This window comes from Polistes dominula, unplaced genomic scaffold, assembly GCF_049000335.1.
Source record: "Polistes dominula isolate Pdom_NZ unplaced genomic scaffold, Pdom_raw_medaka contig_26, whole genome shotgun sequence".
Classification (NCBI taxonomy): domain Eukaryota; kingdom Metazoa; phylum Arthropoda; class Insecta; order Hymenoptera; family Vespidae; genus Polistes; species Polistes dominula.
This window is the reverse complement of record NW_028300939.1, coordinates 2,755,831-2,766,921: the sequence shown is the minus strand read 5'-3', so window position 1 is coordinate 2,766,921 and position 11,091 is coordinate 2,755,831.

The following is an 11,091-nucleotide window of genomic DNA, read 5'->3' as shown; positions in this document are numbered from 1 at the left end:
TACTTACATTGCAAATAAAATTGTATTAATATTCATTAAAAATTTCTGTTTCAGAAGCGGTTCAATGGGTAGCGGGTAAATTTTTTGTTCGTAAAGGGTGGTACCATTTACAAATAAAGAATTTACTTCAGGGATGCGACCCTGCCCACGCGAGCCATGATTCTATCTTCTTACTCCCAAGGATAGAATCATGTTCATTTAACTTTTAAACTTGAACTACCGTACTTTTTTTTCTTTTTTTTCTTTTTTGGCTTTTTGATATGCATTGATAGATATGCATTTAGCATGGGAAACTGAAGCTTCATTGTAAGGGAAGGCATCTTCCGCTAATTGTTAGACGGACCCAAGGATTCATTTCCGTAAGTTCGCAATAGTATACGGTGTTGGACTGAACATTTAGTGTAGGTTTCTCCTAAATTTAGAGTCAGTGGACTAGTCCAATCGGGGGGAAACCACTTAAAAAAAAAATCGTGAAAAGTTCCGCTTTAAAAGTTACACCCATTCCCCCTTTTTTCCTATCCCTTTTATTGTTTAACTCTTTTTTATCCCTTTGTTTTCTGTTGCAGATTGGACTATGGTAAGGAAACGACCACAGGTGGACCAAAGGAGGACCATAAAGGCACCAGAAGTGGACTTGGTAATATAGGATAGTATAAAATAATTATTTGTATAAATAAAATGAAAATGTGTATCGTTATATAATTCTCCTTTTAGCATCGAACGTGTTTGATAATTATTTTTAATGTATTTTCTTTATTTATAGATTCCATGGTACAACTTATAATTGTATACTCTTTTTAATTATTATACTTTATTTTATGTAGATTGAAAATTATGTATATAAATGTATATAGATTGTATTTCTATAAGTTAAAGTTATTCTAGGGTATGTTAGTTTTAAGTATCATCGATGATTTTATTGAATTTCTTTTCAAATTACACTCCTTGTCTTTCATTTTGTATTTTTTAATATTGAAATTTTTCTCTGGTATTTTCGATAATAATTTTAACGATTTTTTGAATGGTACTCTTATGGTGGGGCCTAAGAGTTAGATTCATTCTTTTGAATTATATTCGGATGTGAGCATCTTTAGGATGCACATCCCTCTTGGGTCTTCAGAAGCGGTTACCTCCTCGTGGTTAGACCTGGGCAATGGTATTTTACTTTCCATGTAATGTTTAACATATTTTGATATGTTTTACATTCCATTGCAAGTAAAATCCAGCCAAAGACCGCTTACCATAAACATTATAATTGTAATTAGTTTCTGTAATTTTCCAATGAACATATTTTTATTCCTTTCCTTGGCTCCTTCTATCCATTTCATCTCCAGAAACTAATTACCTTATAATGTTTTTTAATAACTTTTATAATGTTACAGGCATTACACTGATAAAACAAGAAATCTTTTATTGTAATATTTATTTTATTTAATTTCAGGATAAAATTATTTTTGTTATAATGCATATTTTATTTTTTAAAGCAGGTTTCTACTATCTCACAATTTAACATATATTAAATAGAAAACAATTTTGATATGTTATAAATTTGTGTTTCTTTTTTCGATTACAAATAAAATGTACACATTATTCATAATTATTCTAAAAATAATGAATAAGATAAAGAGAATGTAGTATCTTATAGCATAGAAAATCATGTGGAATAATCTTTGTGTGAATCGTGTATAAACGTTATTATGAATATTTTTAAAACAATTATGCATCTCTGAAAGTATTTCAATTGTGAGGATTCTTTATTGATACAGATTTTGGGAATTTATTCTTTCATATGCTGCATTTCATATTAGACATTTTTCTATCGACAATTCTCTTCTATACGATTTTGTTTTTGTGTGCAAAACGACAAAGATCTCTTAATGTCTACATTGTCTTTATTCTATTCATTATTTTTAGAATATTTATAAGTATTGTGTACATTTATTAGAAAAATAGAAATGATTTTTAATTTATTTAATAAATAAATTATCATATGTAGTTTGACCAGCGTGGTCATGAGGAAGGTCAGATTCTGTCCGTGTAAGAAGCCGTGATGACCCTTTTCTTGTTCAAAAAAATGAATTAGCCAATCACAGCCAAGCTTTCGTCCGAATTCTTCAGTTTCATGGCGTCATTCGTGGAGAACACATCGGAGTGTCATCGTCCCGTTAAAATCAGGTAATTAAAAGATATTTTGTAAGATTTACACCTTCCTATTATAATATATAAAGGATGTAAGGATCAATTTTGATTTTTTGAGTATATTTTGACAATTTTTATGCTTCTATATCGTATTTTTAATCATTCAAAATTTTTCTTTAATATAGGTGGAAGGAAGACATACTGCGCATCATTTTCGCGCATGCAGTATTTTCGCGCCAGTCTTATGCGCCTGTTTTATGCGCATCAATATGGCGAATCTTTCGAACTTTTTAATCAGTCATCTATATAATTGTTGCAGCGAATTTTGTTATCCCGTTAATTTCAAGTAATTGTTTCAATTAATATTTTAATGTACACCTTCCTGTTATATATTAAATGATATATAACGAATATTATATATCAAATGCATACTACATGCATAATTTTTATACGTGAGTTTTCATATTTTACTTTCTTTTAGCTTTCTTAACATGGGAAGAGTTATAACACGAATTCACTAATCTTTTAACCTTGTGGCAACTTTTTTTATCTTCTCCATATATGGCGAGGTGAGCATTATTTCTTTTAAATATAAGCATATGAGCATATAGAAATACTACAGAAAGAGTGAGAGAGAAGGAGTGAGAGAGAGAGAGAGAGAGAGAGAGAAGAAGAATAAGAAAACAATACACTCTACATATAAGCTATTATATAAATGTGTATTTTCATTTCCAGGAATTTCTCGAGGAATTTTCTTCGTCGAATTTCCGACGACAAAACGTAAACAGCCGATAACATAGGTATAATAGCCGAACGTTCGACACTCCCGAGATCTCCTCTACCAAGGTTACGTAGTAATGTAGCTCGTATTCGTCTTCTATCTTTCGACGAGACAACATCAACGAAAATAAGGCGTATTAAATTATTTAATAATTTTATTTCTAACGTTATCGTTTTGATTTTAATAGTTTAAAAAGTTTTTCATTGCATAGAATGGTATTAAAACTGGTTTATTTTTTAGGTTACTCTTTATTGAGTTTGCTGATACAATTACTGTTTTATTTAGACAACTTTAAAGATTTTTAATTAATATTTTTACTAACATTACATACTTAATATGTAATATTGCAAGCAAATAGTTGCATACTTTGATGAATTTCACAAATATTTAATAACTTGAATACCATTCTATCAAAAATATTCAATGGTTTTAATGTGTGCCCTGCCTTCAGAAATGATTTACAGGAAATATTGTATTATAGTCTTTAGTATGTTTCAGCTTTTCAGACTTTTTATTTAATTTTATTTTATACATCGTCATCCTCAGGGTAGGATACCCATCCTGCAGTCATCAACGAAGACTAAAAGTAAGTATATTTTACTATCAAACATTTCTATGATAATTTCAATTGATTTTTATTACAACAATGATCTTAATTGTTCTTTTTCTTTTTCTGTTTCAGAAAATCATTGCAATCGAGCGCGTAGGCAATGAGGTTCTCGTGTGTTGCATCGTGTTAAAATAAAATATAAAAAAGTCGACAAGTAGATTCAGTGTTGATCGTCGCATATTAAAGTTTCGTTTGCTCGGTTAAGAAACTCGCAAGTTTCTTTAACTCAGTTTAAACGTGTGCTCATCGTCATCCTAAGGGTAGGAGACCCATCGTGCATTCATCAATGAAGAAAAAACGTAAGTCAATTTTTATATGTAACATTTTTTCCATAATTATAGTTATTTTTATATAACAAAAATTTATATAATCTTGTTTTTATTTGTGTTTCAGATCATCGTTGGAATGGTATTCACATTTTATTAATTAAATTCATTTAGAAATTCGTTTAACACTAGATTTGTTCATTATTGTTTTCTTCACTATTTTTTAAAAATTTACAAACATTGTTTAAATGAAAAAGTTGGTAGAGGAGAGGAATTAATATTTATGCATATTTCATTACAGCATTAAAAATTAATATATATTTTTAAAAAATATTCTATTTTAAAAGTAATTAAATTTAAATTTTATTAAATTACAATTAATTGAAATATTTCTATTTTATATATATGTAACAAAAAAGTTTGAAATGAATCACATTTGCTAGGTCCATAAATTTAGTGTTAATTGAATTAATTGCATTTATTATTATATATGTTTTATAGTCATTATTTGTGCATTGTCATCATTATCCTAAGGATAGGAGACCCATTGTGCATTCATCAATAAAGATTTAAAGTGAGTATATTTTTGTATTAAATAATTCCTCAAAAATGTTAATGATTGTCTGTAATAGTAATGATATTAATAGTATTGTTTTTTATTTCAGTTTCAGATTGCAATAGTGCGCGAATCAATATGTGCAGTGTTTATGGTGGTATTATCAAACTGCGTGCAATGCAGTCTTTGAATTAGTGCAGTTTAGAATCAGTGATCGGGCGAGTAATAAGTTAAAATCAAACGCGAATTAGAGTCAGTGTTGTTCGTCGTATAATAAAATTTCGGTTTCGCGATAAGAAACTCATCTATAGTTTCTTATTTTCGTTCATACCGCGTTATTAGATTCACGCGAGGTGTGCATTATGTGCAATGCCATTGAGCTTCGTCCCATAGGAATGCATTGTAAGTATTCACTTTTATTTACGTTTTATTCGATTTTATTTTATATGATTTTGGATAATATTCTAGATAACTTATCGTATTGTTTTATTTTATTTTACAGATATAACCATGGATTCTCTTCCTTTGAAAGATGTTGGATGAATTCTTCGATGGATCTTCGATGGATCTTCTTCAATGGCAACTCAAGTATCGTCTTCCATGGTCAGACTACAATACTTGCTGCGAAGTAGGAGTGTTTTGGAGCCATCGCAGAACTTCTTAAACCGTGAGTTTTTATTTAAAGTCCCTCCAGTGCTCAATCATGCCGAGGATGAAAGGTCCAAATCGGCACGAGTTACTGGTTGTAATTATTTAAATAAATTATTGACGAGCACATGAGTAATTCCTTTTTAGGAGTTACTCATGAAAATTGTATATTTTATTGTATGTTTTATTATTAGTTCAGGATAGGTTTTCTTGTCTCATCGGTTAAATTCATTTAATTAATAATGCAATTTATAAATGCACTCTCTTTTATATTACGTTTATAAAAGCATGTAATAAATGTCTTACATGCATTGCTTCGTACATAGTTTATCTAATCGAAATTAATTTTGATATATCAATACTTTGATATTTTAAATAAATGAGCAAGAAGACAAACTTATTCGCGACGGATAGACTTTGGCAGTTAAGTGGTGGCTCAAAGCCCAGTTCTTTCATTAGAACAGCCAACTTAATGAAAGGAGTCGTCCGAGGTTTGCAAAAAATATCCATCATTATTGTAGAGTCTTTTAATACAACCTTTACCTCGAAGCTATAATTGTTTCATATGGGGTAACTTTTTTTTTCATTCGCTTGTTTAAGTCATTATTCACCAAATGACTTGTAGAGTCCTTAGTCGCTTAGATGAATTTTTATACAAATGTATTTATGTGTTTATGTCTTAATCATATTTTTTAGATCAGGATTTTCAGCTTCTAATATACTAATCTCCCGTTTCTCCCCCCATACTTTCTGCGTTCTCATCTATGCGTGTGCCCAGGTGTTACACGTATGGGTGAGAAACAGTTAGCGTGGGTTTAGTTTTAGTTTTTTCCCCTATTAGCGGCTGTTATTGTGCTAGTGATTGCACGATGTACTTTACACTTGTGTGTGCGTATTAGGTAGTGTGTATTGTACATCGTTTCGCGATATTTTTTATTCATTTAATACATTATTAAATACTCAAAGCACTACTTCCTCATATCACGTTTTTGTGTATTCTTATATTTATATTAAATATTTCTAATTTGTTTGATAATCTCGTTTGCATAGTAGAGTTACTGCATTTATTTGTGGAAACTTTGATATACTTGTATATTACTAGTATGCATACATATATACTAGTGTATACTTGTATTTTTGCTTTAGTTTTTTATGCAATAATCATTAGCCTTGGCAGTCGATTACAGCAAAATACGTACGTATACCCATTAGCATATAAGTTTAGAAAACGTGGTTGAACTAGGGTGTCGGAGGTGCCCCGGGGCATGCTCTCTAGTTTAGGCTTTTGCACCCTGGTGGTGTGTGTGAGAACCGTGGAGTGAGTGGGTGGGTATGTATGTTTTTTCTTAAAATGGGTAAAAATATGGGTAATAGGCAGGCAGGTAGCATACTTCTCTGAATGAATGTGAAAACTTTAATTTTAAGTAGGTAGGATCCAGGAAAGGCATTAGACTTCTTGCTTCCACTCCGGAGTGGAAATTCCGCCTCCTGGTTTATACAGAATTGTTACAAAATTTGATCATCTCATTCTATATTATGTTTGATTTGTTAATTTATTTTGTAACTATTCTGTGATCTTTATTATGTATCATGATTCAAAGGTATTTGCAACCATTTGAAAAATTTATTTCTACTTCGATTTTATCTCGAACGAGATAGAGTCGAATCAAATTCGCAAATTCTTTGATGCATTTGATACTTAGTTTTAAGTATTTCAGGATTAGCACTACGCACTATCGCGATTTTATCTTACAGCTACAAATATTTTATATATTTAAATATAACAAAGTATTGCAAGAAAATGCATTGCATTTATTGCACTTTTTATTTCAATTCCATTTTATTACTCGACGTTAAAAGTGCGAAGTGTTTTTAGGTCATCGAGGGAAATTATTATCTGCTTGGACATTCGATTAAATATTCTCGTGTATGGTCAATGAACTCCAAGTTCATTGATGGTCCACGAGCTAGAAAAGTGTACGCGAAATGTAAATTAATTTTTTAATATAATTGAGAATTAGAATCATAACAAAATACGAGTTCACTTGCAAAATTAGTATGAAAGATCTTATCTTGCTCGCACGTAGGAAATGTCCAAATGCAGTTTTCATGGAATGAAGAAAGAAGAGGCTTAATGCCGAAGAGGCCCCCACTTAATTGTGGCTCAAGAGGGCAACTACAGGCTATTGAGTTATTTTCAAAGGTTCAACAGCAAGTTTGAACCTTTAGAGAATGGCTCTCTAGTCATATTTTACATTTTATAGTTTTAGTTTATTGCTCGTCATTAATTTCTAGTTGTAATTGGAGATGATGGACCATTCCATCTCCTTGGGACACCAAATGCGTGTCTATATCGTCAAAAAGATGCATACGTGTTTAGTTAGTTCGAGTCAAAATATTTAAATTTCCTTTTTATTACATTTTGAAACATAATTATCGTTTTTTGAATATTAAAGTAATCTCTCTTTTTTTTTGTCTTTAAGATTTTTCACTTTGATCGCATTTTATTAAATTTGTAATTTTTTCTTTTCTATATATGCAGTTTAAAAGTATTAGTTATAATAATTAATAGTTATTATTTTCTCTAGTAAATTAATATTTGTACTTTTACTTTTTTTTTAATTTTTTTGTAAATGTCAAATCACGCGTTTAAATTCAATTTTATTGCAACTTTAAATAGAGCTTTTATAAAAAGTAAATAGGGAATTCAATTTGAAAAGTGCATCTGCAAATTGGGCGATTTATATGTTAGGCTATTATATCTCCCTTGATTGTATAATTAATATAGTTCTTTTTTTGTTGCAGGTGATCATCGTTGGATTTAACAACAAACATTTCATTTTTTTTTCGTTTTGATCTCTTGAAATTGCTTGATTTTTAAATTTATGTATTATGGCATTTCTGAAGGCACACACATATTCACTAAATAATAATTATTATTATTTTCAATTTTATAACGAATATAACTCCAAATATTTGTTTAGACGTACGAAAGATTTTGTAAACTTTTTATGATCAAATATCTTATTATTGAAATAATTTTTTTTTAGAATAATAATTTTAATGAATTTATGTTTGATTTTCTAGTAAAAAAAAGTTTCTTGGGATTTTGCAATAAACTTATTTGTAAAATTTTTGGTAAGTACGAGACTGTGATAGTGTTTTAGGTAAATATTTATAGTATCATTTTTTATAACCGATGAAATGACTATGATAAAACTATGCGTTTAAACGTATTTTTAAATCAAAGATAAATTATTCTTGATAAATAATTAAAACTTTACACATTGTATTGTGTTCCTGGTCTTGCGTATTAAACACAATTCATAATTTAATAGAAACATTTTTATATCTATATTATAATTGAAAATTAAATTACTGGAATATTTTGAGCTTTAGTTACGATCGCATTGTTTGTATAGTTTGAGAACTACATTAGGGTCAAGTTTAAAAAAATGTCACGATCGATTGCCATTACAATATCGAGTTTCCCACGAAACGATTCTAAATATTCACGAAGGAAATCGTATTTGAATCAAAGGCACACCCTTACTTTTCTTTTTTAGCCTTCGTGAAATGTTAGTAGGTCTTTTAAACGCTATACGAAGAAAGGTTTGTGTTCAACCATAAATATATTTGATTATTATCGATCCCCTTTTTCTAATCGTGATTTAAAACTTCATAGACGTTTTCAATGGTTTAAGTAAAAATGTTACTACTTTATTTTTAAAAAAAGATTAGTATTAAAATATTTAAGATGTCGGAAGATTTAATTGTTTATTTATAGTAAATTAATGCTTTTTGTAATAGAATTGTTTTATCTTTTTCATTATCTTTAATAATAAGGAAAATTATTAATTATTTAATATTTAAAATAATCTTTATCTATAAATTATGTTCGTGCTTGTTATAAGCTAACACATCAAATATTTGTTTAAATTTTTAGTAAAAATTATTAAAAATAATTATTAGTAAGCGTTGTAAAAAGCATTGCAAAATTCTTAAAAGGATTTGATTGTCGACTAAGTATTTTTGGACATTTTTAATCGATATTTTAAATAAATGTTCAATTATTTATAATAAAGTATTAGTATAAATCCTTTATATAAATATGTAACTATCGTAATTACTATTATTGCAATTAACGTTACGAGTTTTTCTTTTCAATAACAATTAAATTTACGATAGTTTTATTATGCGCTACTTTTCAAATAAATATAATAAATAAAGTACAATTTCGAAATGTTTAATAAAGTCAAAGTTTAAAATGAATTTACTTACCTGTTAAATGTATAATAAACTATCCGTACAAATCTAACCTTGATTGTGAATAACGAACTGTAAAGGAAAGTCTAAAGTTACTTTCAAGGTTGTGCTGATTGATTGGGGTTGGATAGAACGAGATTGAGCAATAATTAAAGCATAGTTTGGAGTTTAGGGGCTTGAAGGAATAGTCGATTCGATTAATCGCGAAGTAAATTTCTCGTCACTAAATATAACTATGAATGCAGCTAGTGTATTATATAATTGTAAACGAATTGTAAAAAAAAACGAGTTTTGCATCTTTGCATATACATGCATCTGTTGGACATATACATTAGATTTTGCTAAAATATTACCTTTAGAAGGTTCATCAAAGTCGGAAAGACGTCCTTGCACTCTCGGTTCGTCTTTTAAGCTCGTATCTTCAGAACGGAATTTTACAAATCAATTTTTGACTGTCCTATCAGTTATCAGTACTGCACCGTATTTGCTGCATATTTTTTTAGCTGCCACCTTAGTACCATTGCCTTGTCTCAATTCCTAAAGCATTACATGTCGAATATGCACTTTTTAGTATCCATTTGAGAGGTTAAGAAAAACGGTTAAATGTAACATTGACTACATGAAAAAGTTGACAGAAGACTAGACTAAATCCTTATCTATACAGTGATATTAAAAATGTGTTTGTTTCGGTGAATTATAGTAGGTAAATACGAAAAATAGATTCTACATAACCGTATCAGGTTATGCAGGAAGTCACTTATGGCTTTACCTAATAAATAACGAATATTTAATGAAATGATTGCATGGAAAACTTTATATGGGTCATCCTGTATAATTAAGTTTTATGATTAGTTGATTGTATTTACATAAAACCTTGTATAGGAAAAGGTTTTTTGATTAATTTTATCTGTGACCCTTCCATTTATGGGAGACTTGCAATATGGTACCATTACACGTATATAATACTACTACATATAGTCGAATTATCAAAGAAAGTACCATCGACCAACCATAGGATAGATAAAATCGATAAAATCGTTATCGAGACCACTTACATTTTATGACACCCCAAATTCATGTGTCTTTTGGTATTCCTCTACAAATCAGAGATGATAATGTCATCAGTGTTAATAAAAGTTATCGTTTCAAACCGCTTGAGGGTGATTTCGATGAAGAGAAAAAAATAAAGAAAGTAACAAAAGCAATTTTAGAGAATGGGAAGTTGGAAAAATATGGGATTTTATGTTGGAAGTTAAAATTTTATTCTCTTTTTTTTTTTTTTTTTTTTTTTATCTTTTGTTCTTTTCTCTGTTACGTTGATATGATTAGTTGGTCGCACGATGAATGATAAAAAAAAAAAAGCGAATTAACGGTCCACCATTGAACTCGTTTTGTCCATCACATTCAAATACATTTTCATGAAATTTTTCATATAGAGTAAAAAATTAAAGAGAAAGAAAAAACGAAATATTTTTCGTTTTTTTTTTTTTTTCTTTTTTTTTAATTCGTGAAATTTTGTCCCTATTTTATTTCTTACTCTTTTTTTTTTTTTTTTTTTTTTAACAATAATGAATAATTTTATTTTTGACGATAGGAACTACTGCAACATGAAATATTTTATAATACGGTTAAAAAGAATTTTTGTGTCGTTGAATTTATAATGTAAGAGTATTAAAATAACCGTGTACGCGAAATTCACTTGTGGTCTTTTATAACGAATATCGTAACGGAAATTACGTGAAATTGGAATTTTTTTTTTTTTTTTTTTTTTTACTAAAGCATATTATAATTTAATAATAATTTTTCACTGGTAAATTTTGTTCAC